Here is a 23821-nt window from a genome sequence, read left to right as displayed (position 1 = left end):
GACAAGAGAGAATAAATAACTGTGAAGTCGGTTGTTTCACACGAACATAGACACGTACGGACACGTACACTCTATCTCCTTCGTAGTAATGTAGTGGGTGTATAGAGTAGAGCTTCGTATCGCAGTAGTAGACAGTAATGTCGTCTATTGACGTGAATTTCTATATACTAGATTTAAAACAAAGGTGAATGCTGTTATATTACAGGAAATTAATTTGTGTATGCACTGTTAACTAGAGAAATACACGATAATATACACGTGGAAAATATTTGAGGACTGGTTCCCAGACATACACACTACCATAACAACATCTGGAGTGAGAGTTGTGAGGGGTAGTGGAGAATAAATTTTGGGGAAAGCAGGGGCGCCTTGGACACAGTAAGAGAGCACTGTGTCCAAGGCGCCTGGGTGTACCATGGTTACAATAAGAGAACACTGGTAGCAACAACCTGGTTGTGCCATGGTCACAATCAGAGAACACTGGTAGCATCAACCTGGTTGTGCCATGGTCACAATCAGAGAACACTGGTAGCATCAACCTGGTTGTGCCATGGTCACAATCAGAGAACACTGGTAGCATCAACCTGGTTGTGCCATGGTCACAATCAGAGAACACTGGTAGCATCAACCTGGTTGTGCCATGGTCACACTCAGAGAACACTGGCAGCATCAACCTGGTTGTGCCATGGTCACAATCAGAGAACACTGGTAGCATCAACCTGGTTGTGCCATGGTCACAATAAGAGAACACTGGCAGCAACAACCTGGTTGTACCATGATCACAGAGAACACTGGCAGCAACAACCTGGTTGTACCATGGTCACACTCAGAGAACACTGGCAGCATCAACCTGGTTGTTCCATGGTCACAATAAGAGAGCACTGGCAGCAACAACCTGGTTGTGCCATGGTCACAATAAGAGAACACTGGCAGCAACAACCTGGTTGTACCATGATCACAGAGAACACTGGCAGCAACAACCTGGTTGTACCATGGTCACAATCAGAGAACACTGGTAGCATCAACCTGGTTGTGCCATGGTCACACTCAGAGAACACTGGCAGCAACAACCTTGTTGTACCATGGTCACCATAAGAGAACATTGTGTCAGCATGCGTGGACCAAGACTCTTCAACCTGCTACCAGCATAATTATGAAAACGTAATAGACATATTGAGATACATGGGTAGCAGTTGGATATCGTCTAAGTTGAAACGTTTGACCTACACGACAGACTTCTTCAGTCAAGGAGATCAGTCCCCAGGTCGGGCCGCCGGATTAGGGTAACTCTGGAAACACTTCATAGGTAAATCAAGGGTGACGTTACCAGGAGGCAGAACTGAGAGGGATTTGTGGATTGGTTGGCCGATAACAGGTGAGGGGGAGGAGAGGATAGTGGAGGAGGATGGAAGTGGAGTGGGAATGATTTGACAGATGGACTGGGAATAGCAAGGAAGATGGAGTGGGAATGGGTGGGCAGATGGAGTGGGAACGTTAAACAGAAGGAGCGGGAACAGTTAAATAGATGGAGTGGGAACAGTTGAACACATGGAGTGGGAACAGTTGAGCAGATGGAGTGGGAACAGTTGAACACATGGAGTGGGAACAGTTGAACACATGGAGTGGGAACAGTTGAGAAGATGGAGTGGGAACAGTTGAACACATGGAGTGGGAACAGTTGAACACATGGAGTGGGAACAGTTGAAGAGATGAAGTGGGAACAGTTGAACAGATGGAGTGGGAACAGTTGAACAGATGAAGTGGGAACAGTTGAACAGATGGAGTGGGAACAGTTGAACAGATGGAGTGGGAACAGTTGAACAGATAGAGTGGGAGCAGTTGAACAGATGGAGTGGGAACAGTTGAACAGATGGAGTGGGAACAGTTGAACAGATGGAGTGGGAACAGTTGAACAGATGAAGTGGGAGCAGTTGAACAGATGGAGTGGGAACAGTTGAACGGAATGAGTGGGAATGGTTGGAAGGCTGGAGAGTGAGGAGTAGTAGAGAAATAGAGAGGGCGGAGTTTTGCAAAGGATGGAGTATATTACAAGGATGGAAATTGATGGAGTGATATAAATACCATAGAACAGAAGCTGTAGTAGAAATAACATAGCGAGAAGTATGTTAGAAAGATGGGGTGTAAGATAGAAAGATGGAGTAAAGATGGAGGGGGAGGAAGTAGGGAGATGGAGTAGAGTAAGAGGGAGAGTGAAGGAGGAACAAGAACCAGGTGTTTAATTAACTGAATACAGTAGAAGTTCTGGGTATTTATCCGGAGTTTACCTGGAGAGAGCCGCGGGGGTCAGCGCCCCCCGCGGCTCGATCTGGGGCCAGGCCTCGTGGAAAACAGGAATCTGTTAATTATTTTCGAAGATGTTAAATTAGACACATGTGCAACTCTTGGGTATCTTTATTGAGGAAACGTTTCGCCACACAGTGGCTTCACCAGTCCATACAAAGGAGAATCTTGAAGAACAGGAGGAGAATGAGGTAATCAGTCCCTCAACCTTGAGTCGATGTGGTCAGTCCATCAATCTTGAAGATTGATAGACTGAAGATTGTAGAAGTCCATCAGTCTATTCAAGATTGATGGACTGACCACATCGACTCAAGGTTGAGGGACTGATTACCTCATTCTCCTCCTGTTCTTCAAGTTTATCCTTTGTATGGACTGACGAAGCCACTGTGTGGCGAAACGTTTCCTCAATAAAGATACCCAAGAGTTGCACAGGTGTCTAATTTATCAACGTGTCGGTTCCCTGAACCATTCATCTACGATTCTCGAAGATAAAACCACCGTCAGTACTGGTAGAAGAATTCACAGAACAGATAAGGAAGACACCTGTCTTGAGACACACTTTAAAACCCCTATACTAAATATTAACCTCCTGTGGGATTTGAACCTCTGAGACGTAACAATATACCAGAAATATCTCCTGGCAACCCCCTGGTTTACCAGGAGATATTTGTGGGATTTGAACCTCTGAGACGTAACAATATACCAGAAATATCTCCTGGCTACCCCCTGGTTTACCAGGAGATATTTGTGGGATTTGAACCTCTGAGACGTAACAATATACCAGAAATATCTCCTGGCAACCCCCTGGTTTACAAGGAGATATTTGTGGGATTTGAACCTCTGAGACGTAACAATATACCAGAAATATCTCCTGGCAACCCCCTGGTTTACCAGGAGATATTTGTGGGATTTGAACCTCTGAGACGTAACAATATACCAGAAATATCTCCTGGCAACCCCCTGGTTTACCAGGAGATATTTGTGGGATTTGAACCTCTGAGACGTAACAATATACCAGAAATATCTCCTGGCAACCCCCTGGTTTACCAGGAGATATTTGTGGGATTTGAACCTCTGAGACGTAACAATATACCAGAAATATCTCCTGGCAACCCCCTGGTTTACCAGGAGATATTTGTGGGATTTGAACCTCTGAGACGTAACAATATACCAGAAATATCTCCTGGCAACCCCCTGGTTTACCAGGAAATATTTGTGGGATTTGAACCTCTGAGACGTAACAATATACCAGAAATATCTCCTGGCAACCCCCTGGTTTACCAGGAAATATTTGTGGGATTTGAACCTCTGAGACGTAACAATATACCAGAAATATCTCCTGGCAACCCCCTGGTTTACCAGGAGATATTTGTGGGATTTGAACCTCTGAGACGTAACAATATACCAGAAATATCTCCTGGCAACCCCCTGGTTTACCAGGAAATATTTGTGGGATTTGAACCTCTGAGACGTAACAATATACCAGAAATATCTCCTGGCAACCCCCTGGTTTACCAGGAGATATTTGTGGGATTTGAACCTCTGAGACGTAACAATATACCAGAAATATCTCCTGGCAACCCCCTGGTTTACCAGGAGATATTTGTGGGATTTGAACCTCTGAGACGTAACAATATACCAGAAATATCTCCTGGCAACCCCCTGGTTTACCAGGAAATATTTGTGGGATTTGAACCTCTGAGACGTAACAATATACCAGAAATATCTCCTGGCAACCCCCTGGTTTACCAGGAGATATTTGTGGGATTTGAACCTCTGAGACGTAACAATATACCAGAAATATCTCCTGGCAACCCCCTGGTTTACCAGGAGATATTTGTGGGATTTGAACCTCTGAGACGTAACAATATACCAGAAATATCTCCTGGCAACCCCCTGGTTTACCAGGAGATATTTGTGGGATTTGAACCTCTGAGACGTAACAATATACCAGAAATATCTCCTGGCAACCCCCTGGTTTACCAGGAGATATTTGTGGGATTTGAACCTCTGAGACGTAACAATATACCAGAAATATCTCCTGGCAACCCCCTGGTTTACCAGGAAATATTTGTGGGATTTGAACCTCTGAGACGTAACAATATACCAGAAATATCTCCTGGCAACCCCCTGGTTTACCAGGAAATATTTGTGGGATTTGAACCTCTGAGACGTAACAATATACCAGAAATATCTCCTGGCAACCCCCTGGTTTACCAGGAAATATTTGTGGGATTTGAACCTCTGAGACGTAACAATATACCAGAAATATCTCCTGGCAACCCCCTGGTTTACCAGGAAATATTTGTGGGATTTGAACCTCTGAGACGTAACAATATACCAGAAATATCTCCTGGCAACCCCCTGGTTTACCAGGAAATATTTGTGGGATTTGAACCTCTGAGACGTAACAATATACCAGAAATATCTCCTGGCAACCCCCTGGTTTACCAGGAAATATTTGTGGGATTTGAACCTCTGAGACGTAACAATATACCAGAAATATCTCCTGGCAACCCCCTGGTTTACCAGGAAATATTTGTGGGATTTGAACCTCTGAGACGTAACAATATACCAGAAATATCTCCTGGCAACCCCCTGGTTTACCAGGAAATATTTGTGGGATTTGAACCTCTGAGACGTAACAATATACCAGAAATATCTCCTGGCAACCCCCTGGTTTACCAGGAAATATTTGTGGGATTTGAACCTCTGAGACGTAACAATATACCAGAAATATCTCCTGGCAACCCCCTGGTTTACCAGGAGATATTTGTGGGATTTGAAGCTCTGAGACGTAACAATATACCAGAAATATCTCCTGGCAACCCCCTGGTTTACCAGGAGATATTTGTGGGATTTGAACCTCTGAGACGTAACAATATACCAGAAATATCTCCTGGCAACCCCCTGGTTTACCAGGAGATATTTGTGGGATTTGAACCTCTGAGACGTAACAATATACCAGAAATATCTCCTGGCAACCCCCTGGTTTACCAGGAGATATTTGTGGGATTTGAACCTCTGAGACGTAACAATATACCAGAAATATCTCCTGGCAACCCCCTGGTTTACCAGGAAATATTTGTGGGATTTGAACCTCTGAGACGTAACAATATACCAGAAATATCTCCTGGCAACCCCCTGGTTTACCAGGAAATATTTGTGGGATTTGAACCTCTGAGACGTAACAATATACCAGAAATATCTCCTGGCAACCCCCTGGTTTACCAGGAAATATTTGTGGGATTTGAACCTCTGAGACGTAACAATATACCAGAAATATCTCCTGGCAACCCCCTGGTTTACCAGGAAATATTTGTGGGATTTGAACCTCTGAGACGTAACAATATACCAGAAATATCTCCTGGCAACCCCCTGGTTTACCAGGTATATACCAAGTAACTAATAACGCTTTGTAGGCAGTTTAGTTTGTTACAACAGATAGGAGAATCCATTAGAGATGGAAATACCCTGGATTTGATAATCACAAGCAACGAAGAACTAATCAGAGGTATAACAGTCGCGAAAAATAATATATACTGACCACAGGATCACAGAAATACAGAGTATAAACTCGGGGTTGGGGGAACTAACGTAATAATATACGGGAATTGATTTTAGGTAAGTTGAACTCCATTGATATTATCATTATTATCATGGGGGAACGCTAAACCCCTAGGGATTATATAGCGCCTGTGTGTGTGTGTGGGAGGGGGTGATGGAAGCCATTTAGGCCTAGTTCGAATCAAGAGCCCCTCCCCATAGAATTAAGTGGGACCAATTTAACAAAGTCCGTTTTAAATAAGCCATGGTACGGGTGGGGATTGAACTCTCGGCAAGTGAGTCGTAAAATTTAAATAAAACCTGAAAGAAGATAAAATGTAGACAGAGTGTAGGAAAATGTACAGAAGAGAAAGAGAGTGTAGGAAAATGTACAGAAGAGAAAGAGAGTGTAGGAAAATGTACAGAAGAGAAAGAGAGTGACTAAATTGTGAATGTGGATGTTATAACGAAGGAAAGAGATCAAGACACAACAGTTAAAGTTGGAAAAATTAAATACATATGCAGTGTAATGTGATCCTTTATTGACAACGTTTCGCCCACGCAGTGGGCTTTATCAAGTCACAAACACATATGCAACAGTTAGGTATCTTTATTATGAAACGTTTCGCCTACACAGTAGGCTTCTTCAGTCAAGTACAGAAAAGTTGATAGAAGCAGAAGATACTTGAAGACGATGTAATCAGTCCATCAACCTTAAAGTTTTGAGGTGGTCAGTCCCTCAGTCTGGAGAAGAGCATTGTTCCATAGTATGAAACAAAACTTTAAGGGTGATGGACTGATTACATCGTCTTCAAGTATCTTCTGCTTCTATCAACTTTTCTGTACTCGACTGAAGAAGCCTACTGTGTAGGCGAAACGTTTCATAATAAAGATACCTAACTGTTGCATATGTGTCTTACCTAACAACATGTCGGTATTTTATACCATTTTAATGTTCAAGTCACAAACAGATCTACCTGGGTAAAGAGTACATAGAAGTATACATAGTGTGAAGAGTCAGGTGGGAAGCACCAGGTAAGTTATATTTGAGACAAACCTGCAAGGGTCGTCCAGTCTCCCGCAGGTCCGCCTCAGACACAGCCTACCCACCCTTCTCCACCTGACTTTTCATACTATAAACACTCATATGTACTCTTTGCCCAGGTACATCTCTAAACCATACCACGGGTGGGGTTAGAACCAGCGATCACACAGTCTCAAAACTCCAAACCGTAGCGTGAAGTTTTGTGACTGGCCGCGGGTTCTATCCCCACCCGTGGTATTGTTTGCAACCGTGTCATTACGATTTCGTGAGTCACGTACATTTATATTATATACTTTATTATGTCTATCAATTTAATTTACACAGAACAGTAACACAAAGAGAAGAGCAAGTGTTCGATATATTGCATGAAATCCAAAATATTTCTGCACATTATGCAAAAATCGCGAACAGGCGATGCAGGTACAACAGCCACTGGGGGGAGAGTTGTGTGATAGCTCTAGGCCTTTCGTGTTGCAGTCAACACGTTATCAGGAACTTGCAGTGTTGCAGAGAAGAGGAGGAGGTAAAAGTACGATCACAGGAACGCCTTTACAAAGGCAGTTCCTGGACCATATTCATGGTAACCTGCAGTTCCTGGACCATATTCATGGTAACCTGCAGTTCCTGGACAATATTCATGGTAACCTGCAGTTCCTGGACCACATTCATGGTAACCTGCAGTTCCTGGACCACATTCATGGTAACCTGCAGTTCCTGGACCACATTCATAGTAATCTGCAGTTCCTGGACCACATTCATGGTAACCTGCAGTTCCTGGACCACATTCATGGTAACCTGCAGTTCCTGGACCATATTCATGGTAACCTGCAGTTCCTGGACCATATTCATGGTAACCTGCAGTTCCTGGACAATATTCATGGTAACCTGCAGTTCCTGGACCATATTCATGGTAACCTGCAGTTCCTGGACCACATTCATGGTAACCTGCAGTTCCTGGACCACATTCATGGTAACCTGCAGTTCCTGGACCACATTCATGGTAACCTGCAGTTCCTGGACCACATTCATAGTAATCTGCAGTTCCTGGACCACATTCATGGTAACCTGCAGTTCCTGGACCACATTCATGGTAACCTGCAGTTCCTGGACCATATTCATGGTAACCTGCAGTTCCTGGACCATATTCATGGTAACCTGCAGTTCCTGGACCATATTCATGGTAACCTGCAGTTCCTGGACCACATTCATGGTAACCTGCAGTTCCTGGACCACATTCATAGTAACCTGCAGTTCCTGGACCACATTCATGGTAACCTGCAGTTCCTGGACCACATTCATGGTAACCTGCAGTTCCTGGACCACATTCATAGTAACCTGCAGTTCCTGGACCACATTCATGGTAACCTGCAGTTCCTGGACAACATTCATGGTAACCTGCAGTTCCTGGACCATATTCATGGTAACCTGCAGTTCCTGGACAATATTCATGGTAACCTGCAGTTCCTGGACCATATTCATGGTAACCTGCAGTTCCTGGACCACATTCATGGTAACCTGCAGTTCCTGGACCACATTCATAGTAACCTGCAGTTCCTGGACCATATTCATGGTAACCTGCAGTTCCTGGACCATATTCATGGTAACCTGCAGTTCCTGGACCATATTCATGGTAACATGCAGTTCCTGGACCATATTCATGGTAACCTGCAGTTCCTGGACCACATTCATGGTAACCTGCAGTTCCTGGACCACATTCATGGTAACCTGCAGTTCCTGGACCATATTCATGGTAACCTGCAGTTCCTGGACCATATTCATGATAACCTGCAGTTCCTGGACCATATTCATGGTAACCTGCAGTTCCTGGACCACATTCATGGTAACCTGCAGTTCCTGGACCACATTCATAGTAACCTGCAGTTCCTGGACCATATTCATGGTAACCTGCAGTTCCTGGACCATATTCATGGTAACCTGCAGTTCCTGGACCATATTCATGGTAACCTGCAGTTCCTGGACCATATTCATGGTAACCTGCAGTTCCTGGACCACATTCATGGTAACCTGCAGTTCCTGGACCACATTCATGGTAACCTGCAGTTCCTGGACCACATTCATAGTAACCTGCAGTTCCTGGACCACATTCATGGTAACCTGCAGTTCCTGGACCACATTCATGGTAACCTGCAGTTCCTGGACCATATTCATGGTAACCTGCAGTTCCTGGACCATATTCATGGTAACCTGCAGTTCCTGGACCATATTCATGGTAACCTGCAGTTCCTGGACCACATTCATGGTAACCTGCAGTTCCTGGACCACATTCATAGTAACCTGCAGTTCCTGGACCATATTCATGGTAACCTGCAGTTCCTGGACCATATTCATGGTAACCTGCAGTTCCTGGACCATATTCATGGTAACCTGCAGTTCCTGGACCATATTCATAGTAACCTGCAGTTCCTGGACCATATTCATGGTAACCTGCAGTTCCTGGACCACATTCATGGTAACCTGCAGTTCCTGGACCATATTCATGGTAACCTGCAGTTCCTGGACCATATTCATGGTAACCTGCAGTTCCTGGACCATATTCATGGTAACCTGCAGTTCCTGGACCACATTCATGGTAACCTGCAGTTCCTGGACCACATTCATGGTAACCTGCAGTTCCTGGATCACATTCATAGTAACCTGCAGTTCCTGGACCATATTCATGGTAACCTGCAGTTCCTGGACCATATTCATGGTAACCTGCAGTTCCTGGACCATATTCATGGTAACCTGCAGTTCCTGGACCACATTCATGGTAACCTGCAGTTCCTGGACCACATTCATGGTGACCTGCAGTTCCTGGACCACATTCATGGTAACCTGCAGTTCCTGGACCATATTCATGGTAACCTGCAGTTCCTGGACCACATTCATGGTAACCTGCAGTTCCTGGATCATATTCATCGTAACCTGCAGTTCCTGGACCACATTCATGGTAACCTGCAGTTCCTGGACCACATTCATGGTAACCTGCAGTTCCTGGACCACATTCATGGTAACCTGCAGTTCCTGGACCACATTCATGGTAACCTGCAGTTCCTGGACCACATTCATGGTAACCTGCAGTTCCTGGACCACATTCATGGTAACCTGCAGTTCCTGGACCACATTCATGGTAACCTGCAGTTCCTGGACCACATTCATGGTAACCTGCAGTTCCTGGACCATATTCATGGTAACCTGCAGTTCCTGGACCATATTCATGGTAACCTGCAGTTCCTGGACCACATTCATGGTAACCTGCAGTTCCTGGACCACATTCATGGTAACCTGCAGTTCCTGGACCACATTCATGGTAACCTGCAGTTCCTGGACCATATTCATGGTAACCTGCAGTTCCTGGACCATATTCATGGTCGCTCATGCAGCTCCTGGACCACATTCATGGTCACTCATGCAGCTCCTGGACCACATTCATGGTCACTCATGCAGCTCCTGGACCACATTCATGGTCACTCATGCAGCTCCTGGACCACATTCATGGTCACTCATGCAGCTCCTGGACCACATTCATGGTCACTCATGCAGCTCCTGGACCACATTCATGGTCACTCATGCAGCTCCTGGACCACATTCATGGTCACTCATGCAGCTCCTGGACCACATTCATGGTCACTCATGCAGCTCCTGGACCACATTCATGGTCACTCATGCAGCTCCTGGACCACATTCATGGTCACTCATGCAGCTCCTGGACCACATTCATGGTCACTCATGCAGCTCCTGGACCACATTCATGGTCACTCATGCAGCTCCTGGACCACATTCATGGTCACTCATGCAGCTCCTGGACCACATTCATGGTCACTCATGCAGCTCCTGGACCACATTCATGGTCACTCATGCAGCTCCTGGACCACATTCATGGTCACTCATGCAGCTCCTGGACCACATTCATGGTCACTCATGCAGCTCCTGGACCACATTCATGGTCACTCATGCAGCTCCTGGACCACATTCATTGTCACTCATGCAGCTCCTGGACCACATTCATGGTCACTCATGCAGCTCCTGGACCACATTCATGGTCACTCATGCAGCTCCTGGACCACATCCATGGAACTCTTCGAGTAACTAAAGTATTATGAATACTTGTTAATGTTCTTCGATGCTCATCTACTGAAGAGGACCCCAGGAGAGGGTCGAAATATACAGATCTGAGTTTCTATCCTGACTAGAAATTACAGACCCCTGGTACAGGGAAGGTAGCAGAGCACTAACTAGAAATTACAGACCCCTGGCACAGGGAAGGTAGCAGAGCACTAACTAGAAATCACAGACCCCTGGCACAGGGAAGGTAGCAGAGAACTAACTAGAAATTACAGACCCATGGCACAGGGAAGGTAGCAGAGCACTAACTAGAAATTACAGACCCCTGGCACAGGGAAGGTAGCAGAGCACTAACTAGAAATCACAGACCCCTGGCACAGGGAAGGTAGCAGAGAACTAACTAGAAATTACAGACCCATGGCACAGGGAAGGTAGCAGAGCACTAACTAGAAATTACAGACCCCTGGCACAGGGAAGGTAGCAGAGCACTAACTAGAAATTACAGACCCCTGGCACAGGGAAGGTAGCAGAGCACTAACTAGAAATTACAGACCCCTGGCACAGGGAAGGTAGCAGAGCACTAACTAGAAATTACAGACCCCTGGCACAGGGAAGGTAGCAGAGCACTAACTAGAAATTACAGACCCCTGGCACAGGGAAGGTAGCAGAGCACTAACTAGAAATCACAAACCCCTGGCACAGGGAAAGTAGCAGAGCACTAACTAGAAATCACAGACCCCTGGCACAGGGAAAGTAGCAGAGCACTAACTAGAAATCACAGACCCCTGGCACAGGGAAGGTAGCAGAGCTCGAAATTACAGACCAGTAGCACTAATACCAGATACATGGAACAACATAGTCTGCACAACCTAAGTCACCGCGGTTTTACAGCTGAGAGATCATGTCTCTCACTACTAATCCACTGTGATAGAATTACGGAGACTTTGGAAGAAAATCAGAACGGAGTAGTGGTGTACTATGGACTTTCTCGCTAAAGCTGGTGACAAATGCGATTATTGCGTGATTACACGCAAGTTGGCGGTGATTAGGATTTTAAATTTTCTGACAAACAGAACACAAGAGTGGTAAGAAACACGGCAAAAAAACAGCATTAGGAAAGTGGAAAATTCAGTACCCCCAAGGCACTGTCCTGGTGCCTCTACTGTTTCTTACCCTCACGGCTGACGTAGATAAAAATACTCATCACAGTTTTGTATCATCATTTAGAGATAATACCGAAATAAGCATGAAAATTACCTGGGTAGAAGACACGGAAAGATTACTGGAAGATATCAAGTGTTGCAGTGGACACTGGAAGATATCAAGTGTTGCAGTGGACACTGGAAGATATCAAGTGTTGCAGTGGACACTGGAAGATATCAAGTGTTGCAGTGGACACTGGAAGATATCAAGTGTTGCAGTGGACACTGGAAGATATCAAGTGTTGCAGTGGACACTGGAAGATATCAAGTGTTGCAGTGGACACTGGAAGATATCAAGTGTTGCAGTGGACACTGGAAGGTATCAAGTGTTGCAGTGGACACTGGAAGATATCAAGTGTTGCAGTGGACACTGGAAGATATCAAGTGTTGCAGTGGACACTGGAAGATATCAAGTGTTGCAGTGGACACTGGAAGATATCAAGTGTTGCAGTGGACACTGGAAGATATCAAGTGTTGCAGTGGACACTGGAAGATATCAAGTGTTGCAGTGGACACTGGAAGATATCAAGTGTTGCAGTGGACACTGGAAGATATCAAGTGTTGCAGTGGACACTGGAAGATATCAAGTGTTGCAGTGGACACTGGAAGATATCAAGTGTTGCAGTGGACACTGGAAGATATCAAGTGTTGCAGTGGACACTGGAAGATATCAAGTGTTGCAGTGGACACTGGAAGATATCAAGTGTTGCAGTGGACACTGGAAGGTATCAAGTGTTGCAGTGGACACTGGAAGATAACATGACGTTCAGTGGTGACAAGTTCCAACTTCTGCGATATGAGAAGAATGATGAACTTGAAAGGAACAATGTATACAAATTGGAAGATCATTATATATATATATATATATATATATATATATATATATATATATATATATATATATATATATATATATATATATATATATATATATTGGGAGATGTTAAGTGAATGTATAGGAGCCTTTGAACCAAGTGAGAGAGTAATTGTGGTAGGGGACTTGAATGCTAAAGTAGGAGAAACTTTTAGAGAGGGTGTGGTAGGTAAGTTTGGGGTGCCAGGTGTAAATGATAATGGGAGCCCTTTGATTGAACTTTGTATAGAAAGGGGTTTAGTTATAGGTAATACATATTTTAAGAAGAAGAGGATAAATAAGTATACACGATATGATGTAGGGCGAAATGACAGTAGTTTGTTGGATTATGTATTGGTAGATAAAAGACTGTTGAGTAGACTTCAGGATGTACATGTTTATAGAGGGGCCACAGATATATCAGATCACTTTCTAGTTGTAGCTACACTGAGAGTAAAAGGTAGATGGGATACAAGGAGAATAGAAGCATCAGGGAAGAGAGAGGTGAAGGTTTATAAACTAAAAGAGGAGGCAGTTAGGGTAAGATATAAACAGCTATTGGAGGATAGATGGGCTAATGAGAGCATAGGCAATGGGGTCGAAGAGGTATGGGGTAGGTTTAAAAATGTAGTGTTAGAGTGTTCAGCAGAAGTTTGTGGTTACAGGAAAGTGGGTGCAGGAGGGAAGAGGAGCGATTGGTGGAATGATGATGTAAAGAGAGTAGTAAGGGAGAAAAAGTTAGCATATGAGAAGTTTTTACAAAGTAGAAGTGATGCAAGGAGGGAAGAGTATATGGAGAAAAAGAGAGAAGTTAAGAGAGTGGTGAAGCAATGTAAAAAGAGAGCAAATGAGAGAGTGGGTGAGATGTTATCAACAAATTTTGTTGAAAATAAGAAAAAGTTTTGGAGTGAGATTAACAAGTTAAGAAAGCCTAGAGAACAAATGGATTTGTCAGTTAAAAATAGGAGAGGAGAGTTATTAAATGGAGAGTTAGAGGTATTGGGAAGATGGAAGGAATATTTTGAGGAATTGTTAAATGTTGATGAAGATAGGGAAGCTGTGATTTCGTGTATAGGGCAAGGAGGAATAACATCTTGTAGGAGTGAGGAAGAGCCAGTTGTGAGTGTGGGGGAAGTTCGTGAGGCAGTAGGTAAAATGAAAGGGGGTAAGGCAGCCGGGATTGATGGGATAAAGATAGAAATGTTAAAAGCAGGTGGGGATATAGTTTTGGAGTGGTTGGTGCAATTATTTAATAAATGTATGGAAGAGGGTAAGGTACCTAGGGATTGGCAGAGAGCATGCATAGTTCCTTTGTATAAAGGCAAAGGGGATAAAAGAGAGTGCAAAAATTATAGGGGGATAAGTCTGTTGAGTGTACCTGGTAAAGTGTATGGTAGAGTTATAATTGAAAGAATTAAGAGTAAGACGGAGAATAGGATAGCAGATGAACAAGGAGGCTTTAGGAAAGGTAGGGGGTGTGTGGACCAGGTGTTTACAGTGAAACATATAAGTGAACAGTATTTAGATAAGGCTAAAGAGGTCCTTGTGGCATTTATGGATTTGGAAAAGGCGTATGACAGGGTGGATAGGGTGGCAATGTGGCAGATGTTGCAAGTGTATGGTGTAGGAGGTAGGTTACTGAAAGCAGTGAAGAGTTTTTACGAGGATAGTGAGGCTCAAGTTAGAGTATGTAGGAAAGAGGGAAATTTTTTCCCAGTAAAAGTAGGCCTTAGACAAGGATGTGTGATGTCACCGTGGTTGTTTAATATATTTATAGATGGGGTTGTAAGAGAAGTAAATGCGAGGGTCTTGGCAAGAGGCGTGGAGTTAAAAGATAAAGAATCACACACAAAGTGGGAGTTGTCACAGCTGCTCTTTGCTGATGACACTGTGCTCTTGGGAGATTCTGAAGAGAAGTTGCAGAGATTGGTGGATGAATTTGGTAGGGTGTGCAAAAGAAGAAAATTAAAGGTGAATACAGGAAAGAGTAAGGTTATGAGGATAACAAAAAGATTAGGTGATGAAAGATTGAATATCAGATTGGAGGGAGAGAGTATGGAGGAGGTGAACGTATTCAGATATTTGGGAGTGGACGTGTCAGCGGATGGGTCTATGAAAGATGAGGTGAATCATAGAATTGATGAGGGAAAAAGAGTGAGTGGTGCACTTAGGAGTCTGTGGAGACAAAGAACTTTGTCCTTGGAGGCAAAGAGGGGAATGTATGAGAGTATAGTTTTACCAACGCTCTTATATGGGTGTGAAGCGTGGGTGATGAATGTTGCAGCGAGGAGAAGGCTGGAGGCAGTGGAGATGTCATGTCTGAGGGCAATGTGTGGTGTGAATATAATGCAGAGAATTCGTAGTTTGGAAGTTAGGAGGAGGTGCGGGATTACCAAAACTGTTGTCCAGAGGGCTGAGGAAGGGTTGTTGAGGTGGTTTGGACATGTAGAGAGAATGGAGCGAAACAGAATGACTTCAAGAGTGTATCAGTCTGTAGTGGAAGGAAGGCGGGGTAGGGGTCGGCCTAGGAAGGGTTGGAGGGAGGGGGTAAAGGAGGTTTTGTGTGCGAGGGGCTTGGACTTCCAGCAGGCATGCGTGAGCGTGTTTGATAGGAGTGAATGGAGACAAATGGTTTTTAATACTTGACGTGCTGTTGGAGTGTGAGCAAAGTAACATTTATGAAGGGATTCAGGGAAACCGGCAGGCCGGACTTGAGTCCTGGAGATGGGAAGTACAGTGCCTGCACTCTGAAGGAGGGGTGTTAATGTTGCAGTTTAAAAACTGTAGTGTAAAGCACCCTTCTGGCAAGACAGTGATGGAGTGAATGATGGTGAAAGTTTTTCTTTTTCGGGCCACCCTGCCTTGGTGGGAATCGGCCGGTGTGATAATAAAAAAAAAAAAAAAAAAAATATATATATATATATATATATATATATATATATATATATATATATATGTATATATATATATGTATGTAACGAAAGCAACACGTGAAGAATCTGGGTGAAATTATGTCAGGTGACCTGTCTTTTAGAGAACAGTATAAGGTAAAGGTCACGACAACTGCGAAGATGACGGTGGATAACGAGAACTTTCAAAACAAGAGAAATAGTGCCAATGGTGAGACTATTTAAATCACTTGTGATCTTTTGTTTAGAGTATTTAGTGTTGACGACTCCGTTCAGGTCAGGAGAGATATCAGAGCTGGAACAGATACAGAGATCATTTATGGCCAGCATAGAGCCAGTATTTAAATTACTCTGAACGCCTTGAAGTCCAAAATATGTACTCACTGGAACGGAGGAGAGAGAGATACATGATAATATATACCTGGAAGGTACTCGAGAGCTTGGTCCCAAATCTGCACACTGCCATAACAACATACTGGAATGAGAGATATGGGAGGAAGTGTAAAATAAACCCAGTGAGGAGCAGGAGTGCAGTGGGCACAATAAGAGAACACTGTATCAACATCCGGGGTCCCAGACTGTTCAACATCTTACCAGAAGATATCAGAAACACTGCTGGAACAAGTGTTGAAGCCTTCAAGAGGAAACTAGACAAGTATCTTCGCCAGGTGCCAGATCAACCAGGCTGTGATGGATATGTGGGTCAGCGGGTCACCAGCAACAACAGCCTGGTTGACCAAGCCAGCACCAAACGAGCCTGACCCATGGCTGGGCCTCCGGGAGTAGAAAGATGGGGTGGGAGTAGAAAGATAGAGTGAGAGCAGGAAGATGGAGTGGGAACAGGAAGGTGGAGTGGAAACAGAAAGGTGGAGTGGGAACAGGAAGATGGAGTGGGAACAGGAAGATGGAGTGGAAACAGGAAGATGGAGTGGGAACAGGAAGATGGAGTGGGAACAGGAAGATGGAGTGGAAACAGGAAGATGGAGTGGGAACAGGAAGATGGAGTGGAAACAAGAAGATGGAGTGGGAACAGGAAGATGGAGTGGAAACAAGAAGATGGAGTGGGAACAGGAAGATGGAGTGGTAACAGGAAGATGGAGTGGGAAGAGGAAGATGGAGTGGAAACAAGAAGATGGAGTGGGAACAGGAAGATGGAGTGGAAACAGGAAGATGGAGTGGGAACAGGAAGATGGAGTGGGAACAGGAAGATGGAGTGGAAACAGGAAGATGGAGTGGAAAGATGGAGTGAGAAGAGGAAGATGGAGTGGGAACAGGAAGATGGAGTGGAAACAAGAAGATGGAGTGGGAACAGGAAGATGGAGTGGGAAGAGGAAGATGGAGTGGGAACAGGAAGATGGAGTGGAAACAAGAAGATGGAGTGGGAACAGGAAGGTGGAGTGGGAACAGGAAGATGGAGTGGAAACAAGATGGAGTGGGAACAGGAAGATGGAGTGGGAACAGGAAGATGGAGTGGGAACAGGAAGATGGAGTGGAAACAAGAAGATGGAGTGGGAACAGGAAGATGGAGTGGGAACAGGAAGATGGAGTGGAAACAAGAAGATGGAGTGGGAACAGGAAGATGGAGTGGGAACAGGAAGATGGAGTGGGAACAGGAAGATGGAGTGGAAACAAGAAGATGGAGTGGGAACAGGAAGATGGAGTGGAAACAAGAAGATGGAGTGGGAACAGGAAGATGGAGTGGGAACAGGAAGATGGAGTGGGAACAAGAAGATGGAGTGGAAACAAGAAGATGGAGTGGGAACAGGAAGATGGAGTGGGAACAAGAAGATGGAGTGGAAACAAGAAGATGGAGTGGGAACAAGAAGATGGAGTGGGAACAGGAAGATGGAGTGGGAACAGGAAGATGGAGTGGGAACAAGAAGATGGAGTGGGAACAGGAAGATGGAGTGGGAAGAGGAAGATGGAGTGGGAACAGGAAGATGGAGTGGGAACAGGAAGATGGAGTGGGAGTAGAAAAACAACTTGACAAAGCTCTACACAGAGCGAAACATCTGATAAAATTGTACACAGAGCGAAACATAAAGCTCTACACGTGTTGAAACATGTTAAAGCTCTACACGTCGAATATAGCTTGTTAAAGCTCTATACACAGTGAATATGGCTTGATCAAGCTCTACAGAGTATGACTCGACAAAGCTCTATACCGCGAATATGACTAGATAAAGCTCTACAGAGTATGATTCGATAAAGCTCTACAGAGTATGATTCGATAAAGCTCTATACCGCGAATATGACTCGATAAAGCTCTACAGAGTATGACTCGATAAAGCTCTATACCGCGAATATGACTCGATAAAGCTCTACAGAGTATGACTCGACAAAGCTCTATACCGCGAATATGACTCGATAAAGCTCTACAGAGTATGACTCGATAAAGCTCTATACCGCGAATATGACTCGATAAAGCTCTACAGAGTATGACTCGATAAAGCTCTATACCGCGAATATGACTCGATAAAGCTCTACAGAGTATGACTCGACAAAGCTCTATACCGCGAATATGACTCGATAAAGCTCTACAGAGTATGACTCGATAAAGCTCTATACCGCGAATATGACTCGATAAAGCTCTACAGAGTATGACTCGATAAAGCTCTATACCGCGATTATGACTTGATAAAGCTCTACAGAAAGTATGACTTTGTAAAGCTCTACACAGAGTATGACTTGTTAAAGCTCTACACAGTGAACATGACTTGGTAAAGCTCTACGTAAAGCGAAACATAATCAAACCCAGCCCGGGGCCGGCTTTTTTTTTGACAGCCTGGTCAACCAGGCTGTTGGTGCTAGCAGTAAGCAGTTCCAGGTATGTAACACAGCCTGGTTAATCAGGAACTGACTTACGTATGGGCGATTTCAAATTATCTAAGAGGATCTGAACTTATCTAAGGGGATTTTATATACTACTGTACTCCAAGATTATATGTACAAGTGTACTTAAGGATTATATATATCCTAGGATTATATGTATCCCTGTATCCTAGGATTATATGTATCCTTGTATCCTGGGATTATATGTATCCCTGTATCCTAAGATTATATGTATCCCTGTATCCTAGAAATATATGTATCCTGGGATTATATGTATCCCTGTATCCTGGGATTATATGTATCCCTGTATCCTAGGATTATGTATGCTGATGAGGGATACATGAGAGATAAGGGATACGAGGCCTGGTCACAGACCGGGCCGCTGGGGCGTTGACCCCCGAAACCCTCTCCAGGTATACTCCAGGTATACATGTGCATCACTTGGGTAATTTCATTGTGGAATCGTATCGTCTGCTCAGCAGGCTTCTTCGGTTTAATGCAGAGGCGATTTTAAAACTGGAGACTGATGAAGTAGTGAGCTAATTTTATGAGTAAGATGAATGAGGGGAGAGGAGGGGAGGGGAGGGGAAGGTGAATGAGTGGAGGGGAGGGGAAGGTGAATGAGGAGAGGGGAAGGTGAATGAGTGGAGGAGAGGGGAAGGTGAATGAGTGGAGGGGAGGGGAAGGTGAATGAGAGGAGGGGAAGGTGAATGAGTGGAGGGGAGGGGAAGGTGAATGAGTGGAGGGAAGGGGAGGATATGGTAGGTGGGTGGAGAGTTAGAGAGGGCGGGGTGGAGAGGGGGGTTAGTAAGGGCAAGGCTGGTGGGTGGGGTTGAAGAGGGGTATGTTAGTGGGGGGAGGGGTTGAAAGAGATAAAAGATGGGGAGGGGAGGGTGAGAGGGGAAAGGAGAGGGTTATCGTTTTCACCTCCCCTTCACCCCTCGTGTCGCTAATTAGAAGACAAGAATCAAGGGGAGACACAATGTGTGTGTGTGTGTGTGTGTGTGTGTGTGTGTGTGTGTGCGTACTCACCTAGTTGTGGTTGCAGGGGTCGAATCATAGCTCCTGGCCCCGTCTCTTCACTGGTTGCTACTGGGTCACTCCCTGAACCATGAGCTTTATCATACCTCTACTTAAAGCTACGTGTGTGTGTGTGTGTGTGTGTGTGTGTGTGTGTGTGTGTGTGTGTGTGTGTGTGTGTGTGTGTTTGTGTTTGTGTTTGCAGATAATACTAGATTATGTAATAAAGTGACATCCATTGAGAACAACAAATCTCTAAGGTGACATAAACTAAGCCTTCCAGTGGGCCACAGACAGCAATATGATGTTTAACGAGGGGCTTCGGAGTGACAGTGTACGAGGATCTCACTTTCAGGGATTACAACTGTGCCACTATCACAACCCCAAGGAAAATGATAGGATGGATAACTAAAACGTTCAAAAGCAAGGGATGGATAACTAGAACTTTCAAAACAAGGGATGCATAACTAGAACTTTCAAAAGGGGTGGATAACTAGAACTTTCAAAACAAGGGATGGATAACTGGAACCTCCAAAACAAAGGATGGATAACTAGAACCTTCAAAGCAAGAGAATATTGTGGATAACTAGAACCTTCGAGACAAGGGATGGATAACTAGAACCTTCGAAGCAAGGGATGGATAACTAGAACCTTCAAAACAAGAGATGGATAACTAGAACCTTCAAAACAAAGGATGGATAACTAGAACCTTCAAAACTAAGGATGGATAACTAGAACCTTCAAAACAAAGGATGGATAACTAGAACCTTCAAAACAAGGGTTGCTAAGATAATGATTATACTCTAAAAGTCACTCTAAACTGGAATATTGCTTTACACTAACAGCTTTTAAGGAGGGCGAAATTACAGACGTAGAGAACGTACAGGAACTCTCCACTGCACTGTATGAGAAGTGAGAGCACTGGGATCGTTTGATTTCCATTAACTTGTGCTCCTTGGAATGCAGGTGAGAAAGGTACATCATAATTTACACCAGGAAAATTGTAAAGGGACTGGTCCAGAATCTGCACACGCACATCATTCCCTCCTAAAACATGAGGCTAGACAGACGGTGCAAAATACCTCCAATGAAAAGCAGAGGTGCCATAAATACACTACGAATTAACATAAGTGTAAGGGGCCCAAGACTTCTCAACGGCTTTCTTTCATACATAAGAGGAATTACCAACAAATCCTTGGCCCTCTTCAAATGGTAACTTTATAATTTCCTCAAGTGAGTTCCTGAGTAGTCAGGCTGTGGTTTGTACATTGGACTGCATGCAGAAACTACTAACAGCCTGGTTTATCAGATTTTGATAGACCGGGAGTCCTGGTCTATGACCGGGTTATGGGGACGTTGATCCCTAGTACATTCTCAGTTCCGCAAAAATAATGAAGAATTAAAAAAGAATATCACGTTATACAACAGACTTGAATCAGACATGAGAGCGGAAGACTAGTGCGAGGGAGTCAGGAGTGAGTACTAACATCAGATCTCACCGTCAAGGATCACAACACGGGCTGGGAGGGAGCCAGGAGTGAGTACTAACATCAGATCTCACCGTCAAGGATCACAACACGGGCTGGGAGGGAGCCAGGAGTGAGTACTAACATCAGATCTCACCGTCAAGGATCACAACACGGGCTGGGACGGAGCCAGGAGTGAGTACTAACATCAGATCTCACCGTCATGGATCACAACACGGGCTGGGAGGGAGCCAGGAGCGAGTACTAACATCAGATCTCACCGTCATGGATCACAACACGGGCTGGGAGGGAGCCAGGAGTGAGTACTAACATCAGATCTCACCGTCAAGGATCACAACACGGGCTGGGAGGGAGCCAGGAGTGAGTACTAACATCAGATCTCACCGTCAAGGATCACAACACGGGCTGGGAGGGAGTCAGGAGTGAGTACTAACATCAGATCTCACCGTCAAGGATCACAACACGGGCTGGGAGGGAGTCAGGAGTGAGTACTAACATCAGATCTCACCGTCAAGGATCACAACACGGGCTGGGAGGGAGCCAGGAGTGAGTACTAACATCAGATCTCACCGTCAAGGATCACAACACGGGCTGGGAGGGAGTCAGGAGTGAGTACTAACATCAGATCTCACGGTCAAGGATCACAACACGGGCTGGGAGGGAGCCAGGAGTGAGTACTAACATCAGATCTCACCGTCAAGGATCACAACACGGGCTGGGAGGGAGTCAGGAGTGAGTACTAACATCAGATCTCACCGTCATGGATCACAACACGGGCTGGGAGGGAGCCAGGAATGAGTAATAACATCAGATCTCACCGTCATGGATCACAACACGGGCTGGGAGGGAGCCAGGAGCGAGTACTAACATCAGATCTCACCGTCATGGATCACAACACGGGCTGGGAGGGAGCCAGGAGTGAGTACTAACATCAGATCTCACCGTCATGGATCACAACACGGGCTGGGAGGGAGCCAGGAGCGAGTACTAACATCAGATCTCACCGTCATGGATCACAACACGGGCTGGGAGGGAGCCAGGAGCGAGTACTAACATCAGATCTCACCGTCATGGATCACAACACGGGCTGGGAGGGAGCCAGGAGTGAGTACTAACATCAGATCTCACCGTCATGGATCACAACACGGGCTGGGAGGGAGCCAGGAGCGAGTACTAACATCAGATCTCACCGTCATGGATCACAACACGGGCTGGGATGGAGCCAGGAGCGAGTACTAACATCAGATCTCACCGTCATGGATCACAACACGGGCTGGGAGGGAGCCAGGAGCGAGTACTAACATCAGATCTCACCGTCATGGATCACAACACGGGCTGGGAGGGACCCAGGAGCGAGTACTAACATCAGATCTCACCGTCATGGATCACAACACGGGCTGGAACGGAGCCAGGAGCGAGTACTAACATCAGATCTCACCGTCATGGATCACAACATGGGCTGGGAGGGAGCCAGGAGCGAGTACTAACATCAGATCTCACCATCATGGATCACAACACGGGCTGGGACGGAGCCAGGAGCGAGTACTAACATCAGATCTCACCGTCATGGATCACAACACGGGCTGGGAGGGAGCCAGGAGCGAGTACTAACATCAGATCTCACCGTCATGGATCACAACACGGGCTGGGAGGGAGCCAGGAGCGAGTACTAACATCAGATCTCACCATCATGGATCACAACACGGGCTGGGAGGGAGCCAGGAGCGAGTACTAACATCAGATCTCACCGTCATGGATCACAACACGGGCTGGGAGGGAGCCAGGAGCGAGTACTAACATCAGATCTCACCGTCAAGGATCACAACACGGGCTGGGAGGGAGCCAGGAGTGAGTACTAACATCAGATCTCACCGTCAAGGATCACAACACGGTCTGGGAGGGAGCCAGGAGTGAGTACTAACATCAGATCTCACCATCAAGGATCACAACACGGGCTGGGTGGGAGCCAGGAGTGAGTACTAACATCAGATCTCACCGTCAAGGATCACAACACAGGCTGGGAGGGAGCCAAGAGTGAGTACTAACATCAGATCTCACCGTCAAGGATCACAACACGGGCTGGGAGGGAGCCAGGAGTGAGTACTAACATCAGATCTCACCGTCAAGGATCACAACATGGGCTGGGAGGGAGCCAGGAGTGAGTACTAACATCGGATCTCACCGTCAAGGATCACAACACGGGCTGGGAGTCAGGAGTGAGTACTAACATCAGATCTCACCGTCAAAGATCACAACACGGGCTGGGAGGGAGTCAGGAGTGAGTACTAACATCGGATCTCACCGTCAAGGATCGCAACACGGGCTGGGAGGGAGCCAGGAGTGAGTACTAACATCGGATCTCACCGTCAGGGATCAAAACAAGGGCTGGGAGGGAGTCAGGAGTGAGTACTAACATCGGAACTCACTGTCAAGGATCACAACACGGGCTGGGAGGAAGCCAGGAGTGAGTACTAACATCGGATCTCACCGTCAAGGATCACAACACGGGCTGGGAGGGAGCCAGGAGTGAGTACTAACACCGGATCTCGTCGTCAAGGATC

General features: G+C 45.5%; 1 protein-coding gene across 1 annotated transcript in view; it reads left to right on the top strand.

Moving 5' to 3' along the window:
* LOC138855409 (tyrosine-protein phosphatase Lar-like) overlaps nt 1–23821 on the top strand; it is a 1956413-nt gene that overhangs the window by 997280 nt on the left and 935312 nt on the right. The window lies entirely within an intron of this gene.

This window comes from Cherax quadricarinatus, chromosome 93, assembly GCF_038502225.1.
Source record: "Cherax quadricarinatus isolate ZL_2023a chromosome 93, ASM3850222v1, whole genome shotgun sequence".
Lineage (NCBI taxonomy): Eukaryota > Metazoa > Arthropoda > Malacostraca > Decapoda > Parastacidae > Cherax > Cherax quadricarinatus.
Note: the sequence above shows the minus strand (reverse complement) of the source record. Positions and strands in the feature narration are given on the sequence as shown.